This window comes from Cydia strobilella, chromosome 8, assembly GCF_947568885.1.
Source record: "Cydia strobilella chromosome 8, ilCydStro3.1, whole genome shotgun sequence".
In the NCBI taxonomy this organism is placed as follows: Eukaryota; Metazoa; Arthropoda; class Insecta; order Lepidoptera; family Tortricidae; genus Cydia; species Cydia strobilella.
Window position 1 is genome coordinate 18,949,833 of NC_086048.1, and position 4,237 is coordinate 18,954,069.

The 4,237-nt window shown below is 39.9% G+C and overlaps 1 non-coding gene across 1 annotated transcript; it reads left to right on the forward strand.

The window, feature by feature from the left end:
• Positions 1-2,969: 2,969 nt before the first annotated feature.
• On the forward strand, positions 2,970-3,042 carry Trnas-uga (transfer RNA serine (anticodon UGA)). Its single transcript has one exon. It is a non-coding gene; the product is annotated as a tRNA-Ser (tRNA).
• The last annotated feature ends 1,195 nt before the right edge of the window (positions 3,043-4,237 follow it).

Sequence of the window (4,237 nt, forward strand, 5' to 3'; positions counted from 1 at the left end):
TTACTCTCAATTGCATTAACGTCTAATAAAATTACATTCGTGATATTTTAAAATGAGAGAGCAAAATGACCCTGACTGAACCCTGGCAGTAGTAGCAGTACCTACCTACTACCTAGTAGAATTCTGGTTTGGTGCAACACAGACATACGCGGTTTTGGTCATTTAAATCGTCTTGATGAGCACTTCGGAGAGCCGTACCCATGATAGAGCTGATGCTGAACCCTGGCAGTAGTTATTAAAATTGTTAAATATTTCGTTGGTCGTATCAAAATAAGAGCAAGGTCGTATCAAAATCAGATTCAAAACCGTAACAAATTGTTAAATATTTCGTTGGTCGTATCAAAATAAGAGCAAGGTTGTATCAAAATAAGATCAAAACCGTAACAAATTGTTAAATATTTCGCTGGTCGTGTCAAAATAAGAGCAAGGTCATATCAAAATAAGATCAAAACCGTAACAAATTGTTAAATATTTCGCTGGTCGTGTCAAAATAAGAGCAAGGTCGTATCAAAATAAGATCAAAACCGTAACAAATTGTTAAAACTCATGGTTCGCTGCTGAATGACGTTGATCAGTTCGCTTATTGTGGTTGGGGCAACTGGCCTTAACGCAGCGTACTACGAAGGCGAACAACACGCGAACGCGAAGCGAAGCGATGCGGCGCGGGGTGAATCAATCATTTAATACCTATAGAAGTGTCCTACGTGGGCGGAATCGTTGCGAACGCGAACGCCGTGGGCCCGCCGCGCCGCTCTGCTTCGCGTTCGCGAGTTGTTCGCTTACGGAAGACGCTGCGACCGCTGCGTAAGTGTCGAGATTAACAGGCTTATTCTAATTTTAATTATCTAATTTTAATTTTAATTATAGGATATGAATTCGGTATGGAGTAGATATGGATCGGATCTGTCAGTATCAAAATTTACGTTTTTGGTTGATGAAATGTCACTTTTGACAGATCAGATACACATCAACTTCATAACCTGTTATTACAATCAGAAAACGCCTCCAGGCTTTATAAATATTTGAACAACATAACAGCCGTCATGTCACGGCAACGTAACATGACGTCACATAACCCAGAGTGACACAACTAAACGCAACAAAGACACAATGCGCTAGTGGTTGAACACGCTTTGTGTCATTATTCTCCTGACATTGTACAAACAGCAACACTAACTGTCCATAGGTGGACCTTATGCGTTTTGTGATAAGGTTTACGTAAATACGAACTGTCAGTTAACAAGTGTGAGCGATGGTACTTACACACACAGTGGAAGCGTCAGCCTAGGTATTCACGAAAAGTTTGTGAATCTCTAAAACTTAATAAATATGATAGATTTATGAAGTAAAACTTCTTTAGGCGCGACAAGAGGGTCTCAGATTTTTTTCTGACGGAAGTAACGCTCAGTGACACATGCACAATAGGACACACGTCAAAGTGCCAACATAGCGATAAACGTCATCGTCACAGAAGTTTTAAAGATTACACCCACACACTTTTTTTTGGTAAACCGAAAAAGCCTGTTGCGGCAGAGCTGTGAACAGTACCCGTACACGAGTCACTGGTCACTGGCAGTGTCAGTACTGACATATACGCTAACGTCTATGTAATACTTTCTATCTATCTCGCACTAATTTCAGTTCGAGCGAGATGTATAGAAAGTAAGTTACGTAGGACCCGGGTATGTCCTTAAACTACGTCCAAAAGAGAGGTATGGGCACTGTGAATGACATCTCGCTTTGTGTGGTAGGGCACAGCACAGCGGATGTAATTCCAGATCTAGAGCAGAGCCCAACTGGGGAAGTACCTCCACCTTACAGAAAACCGCAGCCAAATAACACTAGACCCTACTCATTGTGTTGTGTTCCTGCCGGTGAGTAAGGTTGCCAGAGCTCAACGAGGGTGCGGAGTGTTAGGTCGGCAACGCGCATATAACTCCTCTGGAGTTGCAGGCGTACATAGGCTACGGAGACTGCTTAACATCAGGCGGGCCGTATGCTTGTTTACCACCGACGTAATAAATAAAAAAAGGTAGACGTTAGGGTAGTTCAGTGTTGAAGCTGTCAGTAACTTGTAGGTTCTGAACTAAAATGATTTAGTGCAAATCTTAACCACGACTTTATATTTTTCGGTGTATATTTAAAAAGTACCTATGTAATTTTTTTCGGAATTAAGGGGCCCTCTGACTATCAGTCCGCCGGACGATATCGACATGTCAGTTGTTCGGAACTGTCAAATTTGTGTTCTAACTGACAAGCCGATATTGTCCGGCGGACTGATAGCCAGTGGGCCCCTTTAGGGCCCACTTATCGAACGGTCACGACAACCCTCAAGATTATGCGTTTCAAACTGTTCACTAGGCTCTTCGACAGTTAGTGGACTAATAATATAAATACCGTTCAAAAAATGGCTAATCATTAACATTCATTAGTAGGTACCTGTAAGTAAACATTAGCCGCTAATGTTTACTTACTGGTACCTACTCCAGTAGCAAAGCAGTCGCTGTTGTGAATTGCAAACAAGCTATTATCATTGCTCACCGAGCTCTGAACTCTCTATATACTGTCTGACTGGACCAACTTAAAGGTGCATTGTAGCTTGTAGCAATAACACAATTTATGCAGTCTGAATCGGAATGTTAACTTTTAATAAGCTGATTATCCGAGCTTTCTGCTTCCCCGTTCAATTTTTTTTTATATTGAATGCATAGATATAAGATGTAATGTTTTTAAACGATGTGTCCCGCCGAGTTTCTTGCCGGTCCCATACTAGGATACCTACCCTCCTCCAATTGAGGAGGGATTTCATAAGTGCATTATACCATGCCTATACTTAAAAAATAAACTTTCTTTATCTTTAAACAAGTTTTGGGAACAAATCAAATTATTTTATGAAATATTTTGATTTGTGTCAAAGACGCCTAGTCTTACTAAGATGGCATATAGTAGAGAAATGGTACCGCCGCCGTGGCGAGGTGGCCTAGGGGTTCATGGCGTTAGCCGTGATAGCTAAAGACGCCGGTTCGAATCCGGCCTTCACCACTGGAGGGCTTCGTCACTTTTTCTTTAATATATGACATCTATTACAGTTTTTTTTTATCTTTACCCATGCTTGCTAAGTGTACAGAATACCACCCCTACGTGTCGAGCGACAATATTATTCATAGAAGTTTTGAGGCGCGTCGTTTTTCACGCTTTGTGTTGCTGTCAGCCGCCCTAAATAATTTATTATGTCGTCCCGTTAATGTTGGTTTATAAATCAGATGCAGTTTTGTCCAGCTGCCCTGGTGTTTGACCACTGGGCTTGTCGTTAGACCATTAAGAATTAAAAGAAATCATGTAATCGTGAAAAAGAAATCATCATTTTGTATTTTGCTAAATTACTTTTTGTACTTTCTAAATTTCTATTTTCAGATCGTTATAATGCGTTAATGAACCCTTTTAAGTTTTAACTTAAATAAAAATGATTTTTTTTATCAAAAGAACGTTTTAGAGAGCAAGTCTAATATTTCAAGAGTAACCTCCGCCCGCGACATTATTTGCGAAAAAGTTGTTTAAAACTTGAAAGTCTTGAAACCTAATCTTCAACCCCTCTCGGGGTTCAATTTCAGTCCTTTCTTGAAGCTCTACAATATTTTAAAAATATATGAAAATAAACTAGAAATCTAATCATAAAAACTATAACATCTATAATAGATTCAAGAGTAACAAAAACAATCCCTTTAAGTTATCATACAAAGTGCCCCGATTTTAATACCTTTGAGTGCATAAGTAAGGTAGGTAAGTACTTACACAAATCTATTAAAAGAAATGCATTGTTAAAATTTACGCGTTGACATTACACTTCTCCAACCTTTATCAACTAGGGCGTACACACAAAAGTGTCATCTGACATTACAACATTACACACTCAATAGAAAACTATTACAAAACCACATTCAGAATTCAATTGTCGCTTTTTCCACACTGGTTCGAATTACGCCGCCGCTGCGGACAAAAACTTTGACAGGCAGCGGGCGTCAGCCATGACAGCTGGGCTGATTAATGCACTGTGGCCCGCCAGTGGTTACATGGCGTCAATTAGGTATTTGCGGGCATGCAAATTGGTTACGGGTAGCTAGATGTTGTAAATGTTTGCGGTTTTGGTAGTTTGTTGAAATGTTGCTAGTTTTTAGGGGTATTGGAAATAGAAGGGTAAAATTAAGTATTTAAAGCAGATTGGCTGTTCTTGAATTCT